General features: G+C 42.9%; 1 long non-coding RNA gene across 1 annotated transcript; it reads left to right on the top strand.

Annotated features, from left to right (window-relative positions):
* Positions 1-28: 28 nt before the first annotated feature.
* Positions 29-2,106, top strand: LOC139535363 (uncharacterized). The gene is made up of 2 exons (XR_011667109.1): positions 29-337; positions 1,299-2,106. It is a non-coding gene; the product is annotated as an uncharacterized lncRNA (long non-coding RNA).
* The last annotated feature ends 10,549 nt before the right edge of the window (positions 2,107-12,655 follow it).

Raw genomic sequence — 12,655 nt, 5'->3', positions numbered from 1 at the left:
GGAGTTGACGTACGACGCCTCCCGCCTGCCATGTTGGAAGACCACCGCATTAATTATTCGACAACAACAGCAGAGTGGCTATGCCAAACTGCATGGTAACAGTGCCTAAAACTAGTTGATTCATCACCACGGTCATTTTGAGTATTTGCCTGCTCTAACAAGGCAGGAAAGACAACGAAAAAAACATGTTTACAGATTCCCCGCAATCATAAAACACCATTGGTGACACCAAGATAAGACTCAAGAACTGTCACAAAAGCAAAGAAACCTTTTGCCCGTCAAGACCTGAACTCAGACAGCTGTCAGTAACTGGTCTGCTACGATCATTTCATCACTGGTAAATCAAGTCTGATCGATTTCGAGTTTAGTTTAGCAGTTAAAATAACCAGTTAACAACAATATTCAGTGATCCAAAATTAGCTGGCTAGATAGCTTGTAGTCTATCATGGCATTTGCAGACAAATGTAAGCATACTATTCCTAATGTTATGAGTAAATTGGATAGTGCTAATTTAGGTTATTAATTAGCGCGTAGTGCCATAGGTTTATAGGCTATATCAGAGACGTGGCCTTTGATACGCATTTAATGCAATTAAACTACACTTTATATGACTGCAGAAATTAGCAGAATCTTTTTCAATACGATGGTAGCCTAGACCTACTCTACTGACACTGACAACATATCAGTAAAAACGACCTTGTCTTGAATGCAACCATGTAATCTAGCCCTATGAAAAAAGGGTCCTGGCTAAAAGGGATCCAGCTTTAGTCAAATTGTTCAAAAAAACATTTTTTGTTGCATTTTAGCTAACCCTAACCCCTTTCATATACATAACCTAATTATCCTAACCTGCTGCCTAAATTCTCATAATCGGCTACGAAATGTCAAATATGATGTTCATTTGACAAAAACTGTATCCCATCTAGCTTTGACCATGAAAAGGAGAGAAGCAAATTGTACAATATGACGTCCATATAGCCTGGAGAACATTATTGTATTCAAAGAAAAACTCCAGTGGTTATAATATATTCATTTATTCATATGATAACCCAATGATAATTTGTTTCAATTTATTCATAGGAGGAGGAGGGAAAATGTATGGACATTACAGAATACGACAAAAGTCTCAATGGGATAGGACAACCTGATGTGTTGACTATTGGTTGTTCAAGACAAACAATAAATTCAATATTTATATGACACTAAAACACGTGAATGAATTAAACATAAACAAAGAATTAAGAGCCCTGATGGTATAGGTGACCTGAAGCTTTTCATTTGTTTATGTACTACTGTAGGTCACCAGCTGACCTCTATCAAGACACCCATGTCGACTGGATTCCCACTGTGAAGATGAGCAATGCTGCAGCAGCATCAGATTCTGCTTCTTCTACTTTTTCCTTTTCGAGATATGAAAGGAGACATCCCTTAATTATACGAGATGGTTGTTATATGTGGTGCTTTGGTCAATCTGAATGATTCTGTTGTGCTATTTGAGTAGAGGACCTTCACCTTGTCGTCATGACAAAAGTGCCCACTTAAACCATATTAATATATAAAATGCAATTTTGAATGTGTAAAAGACTATTGTTTATGATATTGCGAAAAAGAAGGTGAAAATCTTACACACTTGTTCTATAAATGTAAATCTTTGATAGATTTTTGGGATAACCTTGCAGAATACTTATTTAGCTTTTTTAACCCTACCCATGTTTTTGACATGAAGGATATAATATGTTACTTTTGCAATGATAACAAGACCATTGAAATGATTGTGAATTATTTTATTCTTGTTGCCAAATACTTTAAACAAACAAAAATTCTATACCAAAATTACTAATATTTATGATTGAATTTATTAATCTTGTTAAGACATTATCCATAGTTAATAACAAACAGAATAACATCTGTTCATTTTAACATCTGAATCATTTTAATTAGACATTTTCTGTGCACTAAAAAGTTGTAATATATATTTTTTGTATATATTTAGTATTTTCTTATTTATACCTGTGTTTTGTTTTGTTTTGTTTGACATGTTTGATGTAGGGATGTAAGTTGTTTATCGCTGATAATTTTGTATAATAAATACATTTCAAAATAAAATGTCCTCAAAGATTGAAGGCAGGTGGGAGTAGGCGAGATTGGGTGGGACCATTCTAGCCAATGAGATGGCAGAAACGCATGTGAACAAATCAAATCTTGTCACATGCGCCGATGACAACTGGTATAGACGTTACCGTGAAATGCTTGCTTACCAGCCCTTCCTAACAATGCAGAGTTTAAAAATAATAATACGAAACATAATAGTAACACAAGAGGAATAAAATACACAAGAATGGAGCTATATACAGAGAGTACCAGTACCAGATCAATGTGCAGAGGTACAAGGTTATTGAGGTAGATATGTACATGAAGGCAGGTTAAAGACAGGACAGATAATAGTAATACGAGTAAAATAACGAACAAAGTAGCAGCAGCAAGTTATGAGTGTAAAAGTGTGTGTGTGTGTAATGTGTATGATCATGGAACAAGATGACGACCGAAGAACATAGCTGACGTTTTACGTTCTCTCAACTAAATGTGCTATTGTTTTTTTGTGTGCGTGTTGTGTAACTTATTTTTTTTTACTTATTGTGTACATAATGTTGGTTATGACCGAAAATAACTTATGGACATCTGAAAAGCGATTACTCACAGCGGACTGGATAAAACTTTTTCCTTTAACGAGTCCGACTAGAAGGATATCCTGCTTTCACTAGAACATGCCCAGATCCACGCCTTTTGTGTGAAGAAAAGATGCCAGAAAAGGGGCCGCAGATCGGGCAGCCTTCTGAGAATCCGTAGGCAAGCGAGTAAACTCCCACTGCCATCTGTTCCTCTTGCTAAGGTGCAATATTTGGAAAATAAAATTGATGACCTACTATTAAGATTATCCTACCACGGGACATTAAAAACTGTAACATTTTATGTTTCACTGAGACGTGGCTGAACGAAGATACGGACAATATAGAGCTAATGGGATTTTCCATGCACTGGCAGAACAGAGACGCTACCTCTGGTAAGACGAGGAGTGGGGGTGTGTGTCTTTTTGTCAATAACAGCTGGTGCGCGATGTCTAATATTAAATAAGTCTTGAGGTATTGCTGACCTGGGTAGAGTACCTTATGATAAGCTGTGGACCACACTATCTACCAAGAGAGTTCTCATCTGTATTATTCGTAGCTGTCTATTTACCACCACAGAACAAAGCAGGCACTAAGACCGCTCTCAACCAACTCTATAAGGCCATAAGCAAAGAAGAAAATGCTCACTCAGAAGCGGCGCTCCTAGTGGCCGGGGACTTTAATGCAGGCAAACTTAAATTAGTTTTACCAAATTTTTACCTGCATGTCACATGTGCAACCAGGGACAAAAAAATCCTAGACCACCTTTACTCCACACAAAGAGATGCATACAAAGCTTTCCCCCGCCCTCCATTTGGAAAATCTGTCCATAATTCTATCCTCCTGATTCCTGCTTACAAGCAAAAACTAAAGCAGGAAGTACCAGTGACTCGCTCAATACGGAAGTGGTCAAATGAAGCGAATGCTACAATACAGGACTGTTTTGCTAGCACAGACTGGAATATGTTCCGGGATTCATCCAATGGCATTGAGGAGTACACCACCTCAGTCATCGGCTACATCAATAAGTGCATCGCTGACGTTGTCCCCACAGTGACTGTACGTACATATCCCAACCAGAAGACATAGATTACAGGCAACATCTGCATCGAACTAAAGGCTAGAGCTGACACTTTCAAGGAGTGGGAGACTAATCCGGACGCCAATAAGAAATCCCGCTAAGCCCTCAGACGTACCATCAAAGAAGCCAAGCATCAATACAGGACTAAGATTGAATCCTACTACACCGGCTCTGACGCTCGTCGGATGTGGCAGGGATTGAAAACTATTACGGACTACAAAGGGAAACCCAGACGCGAGCTGCCCAGTGATGCGAGCCTACCAGACGAGCTATATGTCTTTTATGCTCGCTTCGAGGCAAGCAACACTGAAGCATGCACGAGAGCACCAGCTGTTCTGGATGACTGTGTGATAACGCTCTCGGTGGCCAATGTGAACAAAACCTTTAAACAGGTCAACATTCACAAAGCACCTGGGGCAGACGGATTACCAGGACGTGTAGTCAAAGCATACGCGGACCAACTGTCAAGTGTCTTCACTGACATTTTCAACCTCTCCCTGACCGAATCTGTAATACCTACATGTTTCAAGCAGACCACCCATAGTCCCTGTGCCCAAGGAAGTGAAGGTAACCTGCCGAAATGATTACCACCCAGTGGCACTCACGTCGGTAACCATGAAGTGCTTTGAAAGGCTGGTCATGGCTCACATCAGCAGCATCCTCCCGGACACCGTAGACCCACTCCAATTCACATACCGTCCCAACAGGTCCACAGATGACTCAATCTCAATCGCACACGACACTGCCCTTCCTCACCTGGACAAAAGGAACACCTATGTGAGAATGCTGTTCATTGACTACAGCTCAGCGTTCAACACCATAGGGCCCACGAAGCTCATCACTAAGCTAAGGACTCTGAGACTAAACACCTACCTCTGCAACTGTATCCTGGACTTCCTGACCGGCCGCCCCCAGGTGGTAAGAGTAGGCAACAACACGTCTGCCACGCTGATCCTTAATACGTGGGGCCCCTCAGGGGTGTGTACTTAGTCCCCTCCTGTATTCCCTGTTCACCCACGACTGCATGGTGTTATGAGAATTTTGTTCTCAATGTTCTTAAACTGAATTTCAATTAAACTACTCAGTCTGCAACCCAGAGTTTGTAAGATTCTGGTTGAATGAAACAGAGTCCCAGTTTACAATAGTCAGAATGTTTATTCACGAGAGCGATCTAAAATCAAAAATGCAAACACAGTCTTTATAACACACACAAACAAGTTCAAATCTTAAGCTACGCCTTGCTCAGACAGTCAGTGTTTTTCCACTACACAGATACATTGTTTCTTTAATCTGCAACATGTTTCAAAATTTTCTGCAAGCCTAACAGTTTCTCCCCTCCACGGCTGGAGACAGAATGTCCTGTAAGGAACACAATAGTACAACTTGTCTGTCGATAGCTCCTCTTATCATTTGTTTCCCACTTGCACCCTGCTTACATACTAAAAAGGAACAAAAGGTCCTTGTTCTAATTCTGACTAAAACTACATACATCATCAGATTATAGTTTTATGATCCTAATACATTTCATACAATTATATGGTTTCAGGATGGAATATTTTAATCATTACCATTAAGCATATAATTCCCTTATCAATGGCCAAACACAACTCCAACACCATCATTAAGTTTGCTGATGACACTTCAGTGGTAGCGGGTCGAGAGTTTCAAGGTCCTTGGTGTCCACATCACCAACGAACTATCATGGTTCAAACATACCAAGACAGTCGTGAAGAGGGCACGACAAAACCTTTTCCCCCTCAGAGGACTGAAAAGATTTGGCATGGGTCCCCAGATCCTCAAAAGGTTCTACAGCTGCACCATCGAGAGCATCCTGACTGGTTGCATCACCGCCTGGTATGGCAACTGCTCGGCATCTAACCATAAGGCACTACAGAGGGTAGTGTGAACGGCCCAGTACATCATTAGGGCCAAGCTTCCTGCCATCCAGGACCTATCTAATAGGCGGTGTCAGAGGAAAGCCCATAAAATTGTCAGAGACTCCAGTCACCCAATTTATAGACTGTTTTCTCTGCAACCACATGGCAAGCGGTACCGGAGCACCAAGTCTAGGACCAAAAGGCTCCTCAACAGTTTCTACCCCCAAGTCATAAGACTGCTGAACAATTCATAAAATCGCCAGACAATTTACATTAACCCCCCCCCCCCCCCCCCTTTGTACACTGCTGCTACTCGCTGTTTGTTTATCTATGCATAGTCATTTCTCCCCCACCTACATGTACAGATTACCTCAACTAGCCTGTACCCCCGCACACTAACTCAGTACCGGTGCCCCCTGTATATAGCCTCGTTATTCTTATTCTTATTGTGTTACTTTTTATTATTACTTTTTATTTTAGTCTACTTGGTAAATATTTTCTTCTTCTTGAACTGCACTGTTGGTTAAGGGATTGTAAGTAAGCATTTCACGGTAAAGTCTACACTTGTTGTATACGGCGCATGTTTTTGTTGTGTCGGTATGTGTGTGTGTGTTTTGTGTGTGTTTGTGCGTATGTCAGTGGAGGCTCATCAGGAGGCAGGGTTGGACTATACTCCTCAGTGAATTTCAGAAAAATACAATAGTGAAACATTAAAAAATGTATCCTTTTTATGGTAAAAGTATACTAAATATATTCACGTCACCAAATAATTGATTAAAACACACTGTTTTGCAATGAAGGTCTACAGTAGCCTCAACAGAACTCTGTAGGGTAGCACCATGGTGTAGCCGGAGGACAGCTAGTTCCCGTCCTCCTCTGGGTACATTGGCTTCAATACAAAACCTAGGAGGGCTCATGGTTATGACCCCTTTCCATAGACTTGCACAGTAATTATGACAACTTCCAGAGGACATCCTCCAACCTATCAGAGCTCTTACAGCATGAACTGACATGTTGTCCACCCAATCAAAGGATCAGAGAATGAATCTTACTGAAAGCATAAACTACAGCTAGCCCTGCAGTGTATAAAATGTAGTTGACTCAAAGATAAAGACAATTTTGAACAAATTAATTTCTTAGAAATAAAGGAGAAGCAAGAGACCAAGCTATATTTTATCGTATTATTTTTTTACATTCACTTAACTAGCGAATGCAGCTAGCTAGTTTAGTCTACTCAAACATCTGGCTCAAAAAGAGAGGGATGCTATGTTAGCTAGCTGGCTATGGCTATCCAACACTGGAACTCTTCCAAGTCAAGGTAAACTTTTGGTTTTATTCATTTATTGCCCCCGGGGCCAGCCGGTGTAACTGCTAAACTGATTGCTGACTACACTGTACTACATGATTGTAGCGGGTTTACTAATGCGTTAGTTCTAGTAGCTATATTGCCTATGACGTTAGCTTGCTATGTGGCTGCTATGAAAGTGAACAGTGTTTGCGTGTGATCAGGGGTATATTCTTTCTGCCGATTATGTTGAAAAATGTCTTAAATAGAAGAAAACGGGGATAAACATACCTGAATTTGTTTTGCATTCATAGGCTAGCTTGTAGCAACCTCATGATGGGTATAGAGAACATTTGAGTATAATGTAGTAGCCTAAACCTATCGATGTTACATTGAGCTGGGTGAATGGAATATGAATGACAGTCATCCAATATGCTGTAATAGAAATAAGGTCATGCACATAAATTTTTTTATTCGTCCTCCCTCATCTTAAATGTCATTGACTGCCATTGGGGTATGTAGTGTATGTGAATGTGTGGGAGTTTTGTGTGGGAGTGTCAATGTACTGTGTGTAACTGAGTGTGTATATGGTGTGTATACTATACAGTTGAAGTCGGAAGTTTACATACACTTAGGTTGGAGTCATTAAAACTCGTTTTTCAACCACTCCACAAATTTCTTGTTAACAAACTATAGGTTTGTAAAGTCGGTTAGGATATCTACTTTGTGCATGACACAGGTAATTTTTCCAACAATTGTTTAGAGACATATTATTTCACTTATAATTCACTGTATTTGTCACGTTCGTCGTAACGATGACACCAAGGCGCAGCGTGATTGGAATACATTCTTCTTTATTAAATGAAGAACACTTAAACAAACTAACAAAATAACAAAACTAACTTCAAGCTATAAATAATTAGTGCTGACATGCAACTACACATAGACAATAACCCACAAAACCTAAATGGAAAATGGCAACCTAAATAGGATGTGGATCAGAGACAACGATAAACAACTGCCTCTGATTGGGAACCAATTCAGGCCACCATAGACCTACAATAACCTAGACTTACAAAAACCCCATAGATCTACAAAAAATCCTAGACAACACAAAACACGCATACCAACCCACGTCACACCCTGACCTGACCAAAATAATACAGAAAACATATATAACTAAGGTCAGGGCGTCACAGTACCCCCGCCCAAAGGTGCGGACTCCCGACCGCAAACCTGAACTTATAGGGGAGGGTCCGGGTGGGCATCTACCCTTGGTGGCGGCTCTGGTTCTAGACGCCGCCCCCCATCTTTACCCTGGTCCCGCCGCCTTTTTTGAGCTGAACCGTGGCTCATCGTCGGAGGCTCTGGACTGTGGATCATCGCCGGAGACCCCGGGCTGGGGACCGTCGCCGGAGACCCCGGGCTGTGGACCGTCGCCGGAGACCCCGGGCTGGGGACCGTCACCGGAGACCCCGGGCTGGGGACCGTCGCTGGAGACCCCGGGCTGGGGACCGTCGCTGGAGGCTCTGGACTGGGGGTCGTCGCTGGAGGCTCCGGACCGGGGATCGTCGCTGGAGGCTCCGGACTGGGGATCATCGCTGGAGGCTCCGGACTGGGGATCGTCGCTGGAGGCTCCGGACTGGGGATCGTCGCTGGAGGCTCCGGACTGGAGATCGTCTCTGGAGGCTCCGGACTGTGGCCCGCCGTTGGAGGTTCCGGACTGTGGCCCGTCGTTGGAGGTTCCAGACTGTGGTCCGTCGTTGGAGGTTCCAAGCCTGATCATGAGACAGCCTATAGGGAGGAGGTCAGAGACCTGGCAGTGTTGTGCGAGGACAACAACCTCTCTGTCAATGTGAGCAAGACAAAGGAACTGATCATGGACTACAGGAAAAGGAGGGCTGAACAAGCCCCCATTACCATCGACGGGACTGAAGTGGAGCTGGTCGAGAGTTTCAAGGTCCTTGGTGTCCACATCACCAACAAACTATCATAGTCCAAACATACCAAGACAGTTGTGAAGAGGGCACGACAACACCTTTCCCCCCTTAGGAGACTGAAAAAGATTTGGCATGGGTCCCCAGATCCTCAAAAAGTTATACAGCTGCACAATCGACGGCATCCTGACCGGTTGCGTCACCGCCTGCTATGGCAACTGCTCGGCATCTGACCGTAAGGCACTACAGAGGGTAGTGCGTACAGCCCAGTACATCACTGGGCCAAGCTTCCTGACATCCAGGACCTATATACTAGGCGGTGTCAGAAGAAGGCCCAAAAAATTGTTAAAGACTCCAGTCACCCAAGTCATAGACTGTTCTCTCTGCTACCACACGGCAAGCGGTACTGGAGCACCAAGTCTATGACCAACAGGCTCCTTAACAGCTTCTACCCCCAAGCCATAAGACTGCTGAGCAACTAAACTAATCCAATAGCCACCCAGACTATTTACATTGAACCCCCTCCCACCCCCTTTGTTTTTACACTGCTGCTACTCGCTGTTCATTATCTATGCATAGTCACTTTACAAATGAGCTCGACTAACCTGTGCCCCCGCCCATTGACTCGGTACTGGTACCCCCTGTATATAGCCTCGTTATTGTAATGTACATTTCTTGTGTTACTTTTTGATTGATTTAAAAAACATTTTTGACTTTTGTTTAATTTAGTAAATATTTTATTAACTCTATTTCTTGAACTGCATTGTTGTTTAAGGGCTTGTAAGTAAACCTTATCACATAAGGTCTACACCTATTGTATTCGTCGCATGTGACAATTTGAAGGCCTATCACAAACCTCTTTTTGTAGGCGATTCTGGTAGGTTAATAAAAGCATGTTGTTCACAGCATAAACCAGCCTATTACCCCTGAAGTTCATTCATTTATTGGTGATGGATACTTTAACTGGATGTTTAGGCTACTGTTAAAGAGCTCACATAGGCTACTTCTCTGCCAGAGCACATGAAATAACTAGTCATTTAAAAATATATATATTTCACCTTTATTTAACAGGTAGGCTAGTTGAGAACAAGTTCTCATTTGCAACTGCGACCTGGCCAAGATAAAGCAAAGCAATTCGACAACAACACAGAGTTACACATGGAATAAACAAAACATACAGTCAATAATACAGTAGAAAAAAAGAAAACAAACAGTCTACATACAGTGAGTGCAAATGAGGTAAGATAAGGGAGTTAAGGCAATAAATAGGCCAGTAAATACAATATAGCAATTAAACACTGGAATGGTAGATGTGCAGGAGATGAATGTGCAAGTAGAGATACTGGAGTGCAAAGGAGCAAGATAAATAAATACAGTATGGGGATGAGGTAGATAGATGGGCTGTTTACAGATGGGCTATGTACAGGTGCAGTGATCTGTGAGCTGCTCTGACAGCTGGTGCTTAAAGCTAGTGAGGGAGATATGAGTCTCCAGCTTCAGGGATTTTTGCAGTTCGTTCCAGTCATTGGCAGCAGAGAACTGGAAGGAAAGGCGACCAAAGGAGGAATTGGCTTTGGTGGTGACCAGTGAGATATACCTGCTGGAGCACGTGCTACGAGTGGGTGCTGCTATGGTGACCAGTGAGCTGAGATAAGGTGGGGCTTTACCTAGCAGTAGATAACCTGTAGCCAGTGGGTTTGGCGACGAGTATGAAGAGAGGGCCAACCAACGAGAGCGTACAGGTCGCAGTGGTGGGTAGTGTATGCGGCTTTGGTGACAAAATGGATGGCACTGTGATAGACTGCATCCAATTTGTTGAGTAGAGTGTTGGAGGCTATTTTATAGATGACATCGCCGAAGTCGAGGATCGGTAGGATGGTCAGTTTTACGAGGGTATGTTTGGCAGCATGAGTGAAGGATGCTTTGTTGCGATATAGGAAGCCGATTCTAGATTTAATTTTGGATTGGAGATGCTTAATGTGAGTCTGGAAGGAGAGTTTACAGTCTAACCAGACACCCAGGTATTTGTAGTTGTCAGAGCCGTCCAGAGTAGTGACGCTGGATGGGCGGGCAGGTGAGGGCAGTGATCGATTGAATAGCATGCATTTAGTTTGACTTGCATTTAAGAGTAGTTGTAGGCCATGGAAGGAGAGTTGTATGGCATTGAAGCTCGTCTGGAGATTAGTTAACACAGTGTCCAAGAAGTATACAGAATGGTGTCGTCTGCGTGGAGGTGGATCAGAGAATCACCAGCAGCAAGAGCGACATCATTGATGTACACAGACAAGAGAGTCGGCCCGAGAATTGAACCCTGTGGCACCCCCATAGAGACTGCCAGAGGTTCGGACAACAGGCCCTCCGATTTGACACACTGAACTCTATCAGAGAAGTAGTTGGTAAACCAGGCGAGGCAATCATTTGAGAAACCAAGGCTGTCGAGTCTGCCAATAAGAATGTGGTGATTGACAGAGTCGAAAGCCTTGGCCAGGTCGATGAATACGGCTGCACAGTAATGTCTCTTATCGATGGCGGTTATGATATCATTTAGGACCTTGAGCGTGGCTGAGGTGCACCAATGACCAGCTCTGAAACCGGATTGCATAGCGAAGAAGGTACGGTGGGATTCGAAATGGTCGGTCATCTGTTTGTTAACTTGGCTTTTGAAGACTTTAGAAAGACAGGGTAGGATAGATATAGGTCTGGAGCAGTTTGGGTCTAGAGTGTCACCCCTTTTGAAGAGGGGGATGACAGCTTTCCAATTTGTAGGGGTACAGATTTTGCAGCTCTTTCAGAACAGCTGCTATCTGGATTTGGGTGAAGGAGAGATGGTGGGTGCTTTGGCGGGTTGCTGTGGAGGGTGCCGGGCAGTTGACCGTGGTAGGGGTATCCAGGTGGAAAGCATGGCCAGCCGTAGAGAAATGCTTATTGAAATTCTCAATTATAGTGGATTTATCGGTGGTAACAGTGTTTCCTAGCCTCAGAGCAGTGGGCAGCTGGGAGGAGGTGCTCTTATTCTCCATGGACTTTACAGTGTCCCAGAACTTTTTTGAGTTTGTACTACAGGATGCACATTTCTTAACTGCCTGTGTATATTTGTTCCTAACTTTCCTAAAAATGTGCATATCACGGGGGCTATTCGATGCTAATGCAGAACGACACAGGATGTTTTTGTGCTGGTCAAGGGCAGACATGTCTGGTGTGAACTAAGGACTATATCTATTCCTAGTTCTACATTTTTTGAATGGGGCATGCTTATTTAAGATGGTGAGGAAGGCACTTTTAAAGAATAACCAGGCATCATCTACTGACGGGATGAGGTCAATGTCATTCCAGGATACCCCGGCCAGGTCGATTATAAAGGCCTGCTCGCAGAAGTGTTTTAGGGAGCGTTTGACAGTGATGAGGCGTGGTCATCATACTGATGAGTTGGTAAGTGCGGTCTAAGCAATTCCCTTATGATGTCAAGTTACCCCCCTACACATAGGCAGTGTGTCCATAAGGCTAGGGGAAGTTCAGCTTTCCCTAAAGTAAATTTTATTAAATTGCCAAAAGTATATAGCCTACTCCCATCTATACAGAAACAAATAAAATCATTCAAAATAGACTACTAAAGCATGATTTGGCCATAGTGGATCATTAGCTTCTTTTTTTTTTAAGTAATTTTTTTTCAATCGCATTAACTACAGTTGGAAGGAAAGGCAGCGCGAGGAATTTGGGCAGCTTGCATGGCAAATACCAAATAGATGATTGTTGAACTGTGACTGTCAGCGAAAAGTAGAGGCCAGCCAGGCATATCGCTATATTTCAAA

Source organism: Salvelinus alpinus, chromosome 12 (genome assembly GCF_045679555.1).
Source record: "Salvelinus alpinus chromosome 12, SLU_Salpinus.1, whole genome shotgun sequence".
In the NCBI taxonomy this organism is placed as follows: Eukaryota; Metazoa; Chordata; class Actinopteri; order Salmoniformes; family Salmonidae; genus Salvelinus; species Salvelinus alpinus.
The sequence above is the reverse complement of the archived record's forward strand: the minus strand, read 5'-3'. Positions and strand labels throughout refer to the sequence as shown.